This window comes from Giraffa tippelskirchi, chromosome 6, assembly GCF_054371585.1.
Source record: "Giraffa tippelskirchi isolate mGirTip1 chromosome 6, T2T-mGirTip1v1.2.pri, whole genome shotgun sequence".
Classification (NCBI taxonomy): domain Eukaryota; kingdom Metazoa; phylum Chordata; class Mammalia; order Artiodactyla; family Giraffidae; genus Giraffa; species Giraffa tippelskirchi.
This window is the reverse complement of record NC_137280.1, coordinates 71,057,540-71,069,633: the sequence shown is the minus strand read 5'-3', so window position 1 is coordinate 71,069,633 and position 12,094 is coordinate 71,057,540. Positions and strand designations below refer to the sequence as shown.

Sequence of the window (12,094 nt, the reverse complement as noted above, 5' to 3'; positions counted from 1 at the left end):
ACAATGACTCTATATGTGAGACACCAAAAGAGACACAGATATAAAGAACAGACTTTTGGACTCTGTGGGAGAAGGCGAGGGTGGGATGATTTGAGAGAATAGCATTGAAACATATATATTACCATATGTGAAATAGAGTGCCAGTCCAGGTTTGATGCATGAAACAGGGCACTCAAAGCTGGTGCACTGAGATGACCCAGAGGGGTGGGAGGGGCCTTCAGGATGGGGGACACATATACACCAATGGCTGATTCATGTCAATGTATGGCAAAAACCATTTTAATTAGCTTCCAATTAAAATAAACAAATTAATTAAAATAATAAAATAAAAGGCAAAAAATAGTAAATGGAAATAGCCAATGTAAATATGGAAAATATCTTTTTTGAAATCCTCATCAAAGAAATGTAAATTAAAGCATAAATAATACCACACTGACATCAGTGCTAATTCACTTTAAGCTTCTAACAAATTACCTTCTAGAAAGATTGTACCATTTACAAAGGCACTGATAATATACACCAAACCCTGTTACAAAGTTAAATATGTTTCTGCATGTAAAGATGTGTAATTTTTATCAGTTTTGAAGTACAAAAATTGGACTACAAATGAGACTATAGAAAACAAATTGCACTTTGTGAATTAAAATATATATATCGGAGAAGGCAATGGCACCCCACTCCAGTCCTCTTGCCTGGACAATCCCACGGACAGAGGAGCCTGGTAGGCTGCAGTCCATTGGGTCGCGAAGAGTCAGACACGACTGAGCGACTTCACTTTCACTTTTGACTTTCACGCATTGGAGAAGGAAATGGCAACCCACCCCAGTGTTCTTGCCTGGAGAATCCCAGGGACGGCGGAGCCTGGTGGGCTGCCGTCTATGGGGTCGCACAGAGTCGGACACAACTGAAGCGACTTAGTAGTAGTAGTAGTAGTAGCAGTATATATATATATATATATATATATGTATATAGGCTAAAAAGGCTGCAAAAAGCTAATAGTGATTCTTTCTAAATGATAGGATTTTAAGGCACATTTAACTTATTCTATTTATTTGTTTCAATTTACTACAATATTTTAAATGGGTGTTACTTTGGGGCTAAGAAAAGTTATCTGTTTTATTAGGGTATTTAAAGAGGAAATGTCAATGGTAATATTGACAAACATCTCTGGAATTTTATCTGTCCTCCTCCCATCACAACATCTCACCTGAAGCTCTCACTTTCTTCTTCCTGGACTCTCCAGAATGAAAACTGGAGAGTTTTCATTCCTGTATAAGGCCTTTGATTTTTTTTTTCCCCCCAGAGATGCTTCTAGATTTTTAAAAGTATAATTTCAGTATAGCAACCTCCCTATGAAAAATCCTAGTAATCCCTACTCTCCCTTCCTTCTCCCCTGTGATCCAGTAAAAGTGACTTGGTCTCTTAACCAATCAGAGAAGCACCAAATTAAACAACTAGCCAAAAAAAAAACCAAACTGAATGCCAAGGAAGGAAAAAAATATATTTAATTTACTTTTCTGACTCTACAGAGAGATATTGTGCTCTGGTTCTGAGAGTAGAACTTGTATTAAAGAGTTAAAGGTAACTGAATAAGGTTTGGATTCAATATGAACATTTTCCTCCATAAATTAGTTTCATTAAACTGGAATAAATTGCCTCAAGACATTCAGATTCAATACATACTAGAATATAAATATATTACATGGCTAGTCTCCTGAGCATTTAGGTTTGTAGTCTTATATTTATTCTTTACATCCAGCTGGTGAATTACACACTGTCTCCATCTACTAGCCCAGTTAGTGGTGCTCGAAATCAGGAAGAGATTCATTTAGGGCCACGAGTAAGTGGCCTAACCAGAATTTTATGAGGTCCTGAGACTCTGTTTCTTTCCCTTACTTCACGAGTAATTCCAAAATACAGTTAGGTATCAGAACAGTAAAAGTGAAGATTATATAAGGCAGGAAAGAAGAATGTAATCCCAAAGAATAAAAACAAGAGGAAAAAAGTTCAAGAGTTTTACAGCAAAAGCAATGAGAGTAGGAGTGACTGGAGGGCTTCACAGAAGAGAGGTGAGTGTCTATTCAGTACCCCCTCCCTGGGTTAGACTGCTGGGGCTACCATAAAAAGAACTACAAGCTGGGTGGCTCTAACAGCAGACTTGCTCACAATTCTGGAGGCTGAAAGTCTAAGATCAAGGTGTCAGGAGGGCTGGTTTCTTCTAAGGCTTCTCTCCTTGGTTTATAAACGTCTATCTTCTCACTGTGCCTTCACATGGTCTTCCTTCTATGTATGTCTATTTCCAAATTTCCTCTTATAAGACACCAGTCATATTTTATTAGGGTCCACTCAAATGACCACATTTTAATTTATGTGGGTGCATGATGAGTAGTTCAGTCATGTCCAACCCTTTGTAACCCCATGGCCTGTAGCCTGCCAGGCTCTTCTGTCCATGGGATTCTCCAGGCAAGAATAGTGGAGTGGGTTGCCATTGACCTCCTCCAGGGGATCTTTCTTACCCAGGGATTGAACCCTCATCTCTTATGTCTCCTGCATTGGCAGGTGGGTTCTTTACCACTAGCGCCACCTGGGAAGCCCTGCATTTTAACTTAATTACCCCTTTAAGGGACTTATCTCCAAACAGAATCACATTTTGAGGTACTGGGTATTAAGGATTCAGCATATGAATTTGAGGGGAACACAGTTCAGCCAATAACAGTCTCCTTCTATGTCGTACAGGGCACACTACCTCTGATATTTCTCCTTTCTAAAGAAATTTTGTAAGACTCAACCCCAGTACACAATAGTCAATCCCTCATCAGTGTAAACATTTAATTATGTGTTATCTTTTGTACAGATCAGTTCACTCTGTATAAGCATTATTTGTTTTCAGTCTTTCTCATCAGAATTTTAATTCCTTAAAGATATATCCAGTGTGTTCTCTTTATTACCTAAAATAGTATAAACGAAAAATTGAACAGATAGGTCCTATATGCTGCACACAACTCAAGGCCAAAACATGTTTACTTTATTAAAAAAATAAGTATACTCAGAATCTAGTGTCTGTCATGGAAAATGACTCATTGAACCAATATATGAATGAGACAATTAATTAATTAAGTGAAAGAAAAACCAGTAAAACAGAGAAGGAACAATCAGAGAGGGGAAAATTTTCAGGAAGGTGGCACCAAATTGCATCTCCCTTCAATGATCTGTAAATGGCATCTTTGTTGTAACTAAGTTCTCCCAAATAATTCTTATATAAAGCAAAGTCTGAGAGGTCCTTATCAATCCAGATACTCTCTGCAAGTGTATGCAAGGTGATGACTTAAATCACCTGAAAGGTTGCCTTGCTTGTCTATGTTATTTTATTTTATTTTTGTGTAGACCTGCTCTGGACTCTAGATTTCTAAAACGAGCATCTTGGAGGAGTTCCATGGCAATCTCCCTGGAGACAGAGTTGGGATTATTAATATACCTTTGGAAATAACAGCTCTCAGACACTGTAACTCACATTAATGTGCAATATCCAGACTGCTCACTCTGTGGAATGGAATGCAATGTACTCATTCTGGTTTATTATAAAAGCATTAAAATGTGCTCTGTGGGTTAATCATGATGACATTTGCATCTGTTTTGGAGGTTTTGAGTTGTTTTTTGTGGAATTTAATCATACTCTTCTTGAACTTTACCTTCTAGAAATAAATCCAAGACTTTTGGGGCTGGATCCAAGCAATCCATGTCTTCAGCATATGCTTTTTATGGCATATTAGAGCCTCAATCAAAACTCCTTTCAGAAGCATGAAACTCTATTTAATCACTGTGTGCCTACTTTGTACTAGATACCAGGGAGATATGTGTAGACCTTGACAGTGTAATCTCTCATGTAAACCTCAAAACAGTAGTGTGAGGGGAAGGAAAATTGTAATTCAGCAATTTAAAACATGAGAATTTTTAATTCATCAATTTAAAAGATAGGAAAACTGAGCCTCAGGTAGGTTTATACATCAGTTCAAGTCATTGAACAAATTTCCATCATCTTTCTACTTTACTCTCTTGACTCTTAAGATAGTTCATGAGATGACTGGAGTCCACAGTTCTTGAAAACTTGGGGTTTTTCTCTCTGTTTCTGTTTACTGATGATTATGTAATATTGGGTTGGTCAAAAAGTTCATTCTGTTTTGTGTGGTTTTTTTTGGAAAACCCAAACAAACTTTTTGGCTAACCCAATAATTATTAAATGAATAATAATTTTAAAGTAAAAGGCCAGAGAAAAGTTCAGTTGTGAAACTTAATTCTTTGGATGTTTTCATTGAACTATAAAGATATTTGGAAACATGTAGCCTATCATATGTCCCCTAATATCTCCCCACCACTCCTAGTTACCATGTAAATTTAGAAGTTAGATTTCAATTGCTTTTACATTTTATTTGTTCCTCAGGGCTTCATGAGGTTTATGGCATGGACCAAACTCTTCCTGTAAGATTTAGTTCAAGAGTTGAGATTTACTGAATATTAAGTGATTATTCATGGACATATAGAGAGATCCAGTTTGGTAGTGACTGCACCTTTTCCAGATATAATAATCAGAAAATGTTATCTGAATGCCAAAATATAACAGATAATACTCTAATCAAGGGGGTGGCAAATGTTTTCTGTAAAGGGACAGATAGTGAATACACCAAGGTCTCTGTCACAATCACCCTGTCATTGTAGCGTTCAGTTCAGTTCAGTCCAGTCGCTCAGTCGTGTTGGACTGTTTGCGACCCCATGAATTGCAGCACGCCAGGCCTCCCTGTCCATCACCAACTCCCGGAGTCTACCCAAACCCATGTCCGTCGAGTCAGTGATGCCATCCAACCATCTCATCCTCTGTCGTCCCCTTCTTCTCCTGCCCCTAATCCAACCCTGCATTGGGGTCTTTTCCAATGAGTCAGCTCTTCGCATGAGGTGGCCAAAGTATTGGAGTTTCAGCTTCAACATCAGTCCTTCCAATGAACACCCAGGATTGATCTCCTTTAGGATGGATTGATTGGATCTCCTTGCAGTCCAAGGGACTCTCAAGAGTCTTCTCCAACACCACAGTTCAAAAGCATCAATTCTGCTAATTTGTAAATGAATTAATGTGGCTGCATAATAAACAAAACAATCTAACACACACACATGAACAAGCTTTATTCATGGACAGTGAAAATTTTTCAGTTCAGTCCAGTCATTCAGTCATGTCCAACTCTTTGTGACCCCATGGACTGCAACACGCCAGGCTTCCCTGTCCATTGCCAAGTCCTGGAGTTTGCTCAAACTCATGTCCATCGAGTCAGTGATGCCATCTAACCATCTCAACCTCTGTCACCCCCTTCACCTCCTGCCTTCAACCTTTCTCAGAATCAGGGTCTTTTCCAATGAGCCAGTCCTTCACATCAGGTGGCCAAAGTTTTGGAGTTTCAGCTTCAGCATCAGTCCTTGCAATGAATATTCAGGACTGATGTCCTTTAAGATGGACTGATTGGATCTCCTTGCAGTCCAAGGGACTCTCAAGAGTCTTCTCCAACACCGCAGTTCAAAAGCATCAATTCTTTGGTGCTCAGCTTTCTTTAGAGTCCAACTCTCACACCCTGTTGAGAATTCTATTGCCAGTTTTCTTTCAGAGTGACTCCAGGCTCTCATTCAAATGGACAGGATGGGTAGAAGATAGTAGAACTGTAGTTTTGCCTGTCTCCTAGGAGACAACTACAAGGGCAGCTAACAGATATCGCACCATTGCCTAAGGCTTCCCCAGTGGCTCAGTGGTAAAGAATCTGCCCGCAATGCAGAAGACCTGGGTTCGATCCCTAGCTCAGGAAGACCTCCTGGAGAAGCAAAGGGCAACCCACTCCAGTATTCTTGCCTGGGAAATCCCATGGACAGAGGAGTCTGGTGGGCTACAGTCCATGGGATTGCAAAAGAGTTAGATACAGCTTAGTGACTAAACAATAAACCATTGCCTAAACATTGCCATGTGAACACACAAATGCATGCACGTACACACATACAAGCACACACACACACATTCCCATCAGGCTGATTAATCATAAAATGTTATCTCTAACAATGGCCAAGAAACACGGGGAATTAGTTAATTAGAATACATTTCACAACATGTTCAGGGTTTTAGGCTTCACATTTGCATCTGTCAAAGGTGTAATTATGTCAGATAATATATCCAGTGCCAAAATTTTTACATAAACACTTGTGGTCTAGTTCAGAGTTATCTCCACTGTGTGGAGCAGCTGTTGGGAGAAACATATAAGCTATTAAAAGCAGTTTGAATTAGATGCGGTCTAACTTGCTTAAAATATACAATGCTTAGTCACTTATCAAGCAGAGGAGTGAGTTACTGTTTATTTATTTTGCAGAATGTGTGCCTGGATAAGGTATACAAATTAAGTGGTCTGTAGAAGAGTATGTTACCAGTGCTGCAAGACGCTTAATAGCAAATCACTTTAAATATGCATTGCAATTTCAGATAAAGTCTTCATCCACGGGCCCACAAATGAGAAACAAATATTGAAGGCCTATCACCAGGGAATGAAGCAATAGAAATTTCTTCTCTTTTTTTCACAATGGTCTTTTAATTTTACTTGGTGACCATAAACATGATTGCCCTGCTTCCACGGGTAGTCTTTAGAATATAATGGAAAGGCTATTTTTAAACCTGTCCAGTTAAGGTTTAATCAGGGAAGCAGAAGCCGTGTATATATTACGGAATAAGAACTTCATATCAGGGATTAGATCTTACACGACTACAGGAGAAGCTGGGGAAGGAAAGTTCTCAGAAGACTCAGAAAATAGTCTGAGCACATTTTTGTTCTGCTTGGGAGAATGAGCCATCGTTTTTGGGATGATGGGCACCTGCAGTCCCTGGGGTGTAGCCATGAAGGGCAGGTATAGGGTGAGGGGCGGTCAAGGGTCTTCGTGGCTCCTCCCTCTGCGAATTCACAGCTGAGCAGCTGGGGGTGCTCTGGGGTTGCTGCTGACCAGCAGGGTGGAATTGGGGAAGGATGGCTAGCTGGAAGTAGGCAGGGAAAGAAAAGGATACTTGCCGGTTACTTTTTCTAAGAAATCACAACTTTGAAGTGTTTTTTTTTTTAATTAATAGAATTTATTTTTAAAGCAGTTTTACGTTTACAGAAAGAAAATTGAGCAGAAAATACACAGAATTTCTGTATATTCTCTTTCTCCATGCCAAGTTTCCCCTATTTTCATTCTCTTTCTTAGTGTGGTACATTTACTAAGTTGATGAACCAATATTTATTATTATTATTATGAACCAAAGTCCATATTTATTTCAGAACTCACTCCTTGTGCCACCTCGCTCTATCAATCTTGACGTATAATATAATGTAATGCATCCACTGTTATAGTGTACAGTATTGTTTCACCACGCTAAAAGCCCTCTGTGCTTTCATCTAACATATGCAAATGTGCTTAGTCCCTCACTCCGTGGTGTCCAACTCTTTGTGACCCCATGGACTGTAGCCTCCAGGCTCCTCTGTCCATGGGGATTCTCCAGGCACGAATACTGGAGTGGGTTGCCATGCCCTCCTCCAGGGGATCTTCCCAACCCAGGGATCGAATCCAGGTCTCCTGCATTGTAGGTGGATTTTTTTATCATCTAAGCAACCAGGGAAACCCAAGAATACTGGAGTGGGTAGCCTATCTCTTCTCCAGTGTATCTTCCCAATCCAGGAATTGAACCAGGGTCTCTTGAGTTGCAGGCTGATTCCTTACCAACTGAGGAACCAGGGAAACCCAACACATGCTAATATCCCTCCCATAAATAAAAAGTTGCTAAACGTCTCATGATGGGGAACACATGTACACCCACAGCTGATTCATGTCAATGTATGGCAAAACCAACTACAATATTGTAAAGTATTAGCCTCCAATTAAAATAAATAAATTTAAAAAGAGAAAAAAAATAAAGAAAATACCAAATCTCACACATCTTTTTATTCATCTTTGTGTAATGTTAATTCCTTTTCAAATGGTGTTATGTTACCTGTTAGATGTCACTTAATGCAAACATTGAGATATAATGTTAATGGTGATTAACATATTCACAATTAGGGCATGGAAAAGGAAAACAATTTGTTAATATAATCACAAATGTATCCATGTTAAAATTAAATAGAAATACTAATAACTACTATGGTGCTTATTCCTGTAACTGGTCACCTGTTTGCAGTTTACAGTTATAATTTCCTTCCATCTCTACTATTCTATATTTTCTTTGCCCCCAGAAAACATACATTAACTGATATTTAGTGGTTCCTTAACTAGTGCTTCCAGATCTTTGTTTCTAAAGACTCTGGGCTATTAGCAGGCCTATGTGTATTGGGCTGTATAGAATTCCACTAACTTTTATCAGAAAATATGATGAAAATATTGAGACATCCAAGGAGATTTCTTGCATTCCAGATATAACCTTCTCTATCATGATCGTAGATAGGAACCAGACTCTTCCTTATTCTTATTTTGTGTATTGGCTTGGCCAAAAAATCTTTCTAGATTTTTCCATAACATGGCACAGAAAAGCCCAAATATACTTTTTGGCCAACCCAGTAGTTAAGACCAGCCAGGACAACAGTTCCCTTCTTTCCTTGGCTTACTGGCCTGAGAAGCACTAAGTGGCCAAATGACCCCCTCTTGTTCCAGTTCAATAGACTTCTACTGCTGTGTTCCCTGATGAGAACATTTCTTTTTCTTAGGAACAAAGGTCTTCAAACCAGCAGATTTCAATATTGTGGCAATAAGAAGAAAATGATCACTAATGAACTTTCAGAGTTAGTAGTGAGAGGATCCACTCCCATTTTCTCTTTTCGATTTTAGGCCCATGGATCCTGGCCTGGGCAAATGTAGCCCCATATATTGCTGGTGGATTTAGGGCACAAGTGCATCCTAAGGACATTGCATCAACCTGTAAGTTATTGCCTCTCATCTGGCACTGTAATTGAACCTCCATAAAAACCATTCAATTTTCTCTCAGGCCCTCTGCTTTCAGGTGATGGGGAACATCAAAAGACAAGTGAATTACATGGGCAAAAGGCCATTGTTGCACTTTATATTCTATAAAATGAGTTCCTTGGCCATAAAGAATCCTATGTGGACTACAATGATAATAAATAGAGAATTATGTAAAGAAGGTGAGTTGACACAGAATTTGGGGCACAGTCAGTGCCCTGAGTGAGCAGTAGAGTAAACCATTGCCTGTCCGTAATAGACGTGGTCAAATATAATCAATCTACTCTGAGGTGACCGACTAACCCCTCTGGAGAGTGATGTTCATCTGTGCTGTTAGCAGTGCAGCCCCTCAGCAGTGGCCGTAGCCAAATGAGCGTTGGTGAGAGGAAGCTGTGTAGCGGAGCCCATGCATGTCTTCCACCACCGTTGTCAATTCCATTTGGTCCATAAACCCATTGTGAAAGAACACACGTGATTGGGAAAGAGGTTGATTGACATCCACAAGATGGATTGATTTGCTCAATGATGAGGAAAATTTTGTCATTTGCTCAATGATGATGAAAATTTTTCTCTTCTGAGATTTTTCTATGGGAAGCATTCATAGGCATATTTTACAATTTTATTCTTTCCAAGTCATTGACATTAAGCCAAAATATTAGTCACTAACTATGAATCAGTGTATATCCACACTTCTGGTCATCTCTCCGAAGAGAAAAATGAGAAACTTGATTGCCAGTCCTAAAGATTTTAGCTTATCCTAAATATTACAACTTTAGTTGGCTGCCCACTAATTTTTGTCTAGGGACACAAAGATCAATTAGTCAATACCAAAGACCTCTGCTAGTCAAACCATTGGTAATCGCCATGTCATGTCACCCCTGCCCATCATAGTGATGATTTCCACCCTTCTCTTGCTGTTGTGTGCTTAGTCGCTCAGTCGTCTTCAACTCTTTCAACCCCATGAACTGTAGCCCACCAGGCTCCTCTGTCCGTGTAATTCTCCAGGCAAGAATACTGGAGTGGATAGCTATTCCCTTCCCTAGGGAATCTTCCCGACCCAGGGATCAAAACTGGGTCTCCTGCATCGCATGCAGATTCTTTACCATCTGAGCCATCCGGGAAGCCCTCTTTTGCTGTTAGGGGGCCACCATTTGACCCCTGGGGAATCTTATCGTCACTGAGTTCAGAAAGTGACACTTCCTACTAGGTTGCTGAGAACACAACTACAACATTCTTCAAAAAATTGCGCTCTCCTCACCAACATGACAAAAAATAAATAAACAAAGCAATGCAGCTATTTTTATTTTTTGGGTGATTATGTCTTTCTTGGATGCTATGAGAATAGAAAACGATTCCCTCTCTCCCCAAAACTATTTTATCTTCATTGCAAGGGTGATAGATCTGGACCCATATGTCTCCTTTTTAGTATAAACATTTACTCTCAACCCAAAGGTAATGAAATTTTTCTTATATCCCTCAGAGCTAAACACTTGCATTCTGAAGTAGGGACCTTCCTCTACTTTCTCCAGAGAGGAATTATTTACATTAAGGGCAAAGTTTTTCCTTTTCTCTAGATGTGAGGAAGGGTACATATGTGGTGGTGGTTTAGTCACTAAGTCATGTCTGACTCTTGAGATCCTCTGGACTGTAGCCCTCCAGGCTCCTCTGTCCATGGGATTCTCCAGGCAAGAATACTGGAGTGGGTTCCCATTTCCTTCTCCAGGGGATCTGCCTGATCCAGGAATCGAACCAGGGTCTCCTGCATTGCTGGCAGATGATTTACCAATTGAGCTATCACAGCTCCTGTAAAAGCTCCAAGTTTCATAAGTTTGAGGCTTTTTCCTGTAGTATCAACCACTCTGTACATATAGGATGACACTTGCCTTCACCACATCACCCCAAAGAACTGGGGCATACAGAAACTACACAAGGTAAATAAGAGTAATCAAAACATTTAACAAGAAACCCCACATTCTCAGTTATAAAACAAGTCTTAATAAATTTAAACTGATTGAAACTAATGAAGCATTTCTCTGACCACAACTGAAATAAATTAGAAATCAATAAGAAAAAAATCTCCAGAAACATTCCAAATATTCGGAACTTACATACTCTTATAAATAATCCATGGATCAAAGGAAAAATCAAAAGAGAAATTAGAAAATGAATCTACTTACTATTGATTAATCTCATCTTAAGAACACCTTCACAGAATACTTAGAATAATGTTTGAAAACTATCTGGGAACCATGACCTAGACAGTTTGACACATAAAATTAAGAGTCGCAGTGTTTATTTAAGTGATAATCAACTGTCAATTTATTTCCAAGCACTATTTTAAACAGGTCTTCACAGTATTTGAGAATTCTGGTTCAGTTGTTCCATGTCCTTCGCTAGCATTCAGTATAATCATTAAAAAAAAAATGCATCTAATAGTATCAACTCATGGCTTTAATTTTCATTTACTTGAGAAGTAATGACTTTGAATTATTTATAGTAGATATGCTAGCCATTTGTGTATCACATTGCAAACATTTTTGCTATATTTATTAGCAATATTTTTATTTGTAGCATTTTTCAACTCAATAGGGATCAATGTGCCATGGCCCGCAGCTACTGTTACTCTCACAAAATGTGCTATTTTAGAAATCAACCTACACAAAGCTCAACTGTACACCTTGCATTGAGTAAATCTATTTTTAAGACAGCATGACCAGAGCATGCTTATGTGTGCAGATATGTATGTGAAACACGCTGTATCCCTCCCAGCATCCTTAGTTTCTTAACATCCAGGCATGGCTAATCCCCAGACTCTGATTTCATGGCTGGGATTTCTTAGAACACGTGGTAAGGAGAAACGAATAATTCTGATTCAGGTAACTGGTGCATTTAGAGTCTGCATGAGTAGCTCTATGGATATATTTTGAATCCAGTAGGTGTAATTGATACGTGAAGGGCACATTTTAAAAGAGACACTCTACTAATGTAGTTTCTGTGTTGCACTTTCAAGAAAACAGTTTATATATAAAAATAACTTGCTTAGTAATTAACATCCCCTAACACTGTTATGCCATTTGCAGTTAACATATTTCCA

At 39.1% G+C, this 12,094-nt stretch overlaps 1 long non-coding RNA gene across 1 annotated transcript in view; it reads left to right on the top strand.

The window, feature by feature from the left end:
* Nucleotides 1–10,372, top strand: part of LOC145508937 (uncharacterized) — a 34,124-nt gene extending 23,752 nt beyond the window's left edge. The window contains exon 3 of the long non-coding RNA XR_014055700.1: nucleotides 8,869–10,372. This is a non-coding gene — a long non-coding RNA (uncharacterized LOC145508937). The remainder of the gene's footprint in view (nucleotides 1–8,868) is intronic.
* Nucleotides 10,373–12,094: the final 1,722 nt, after the last annotated feature.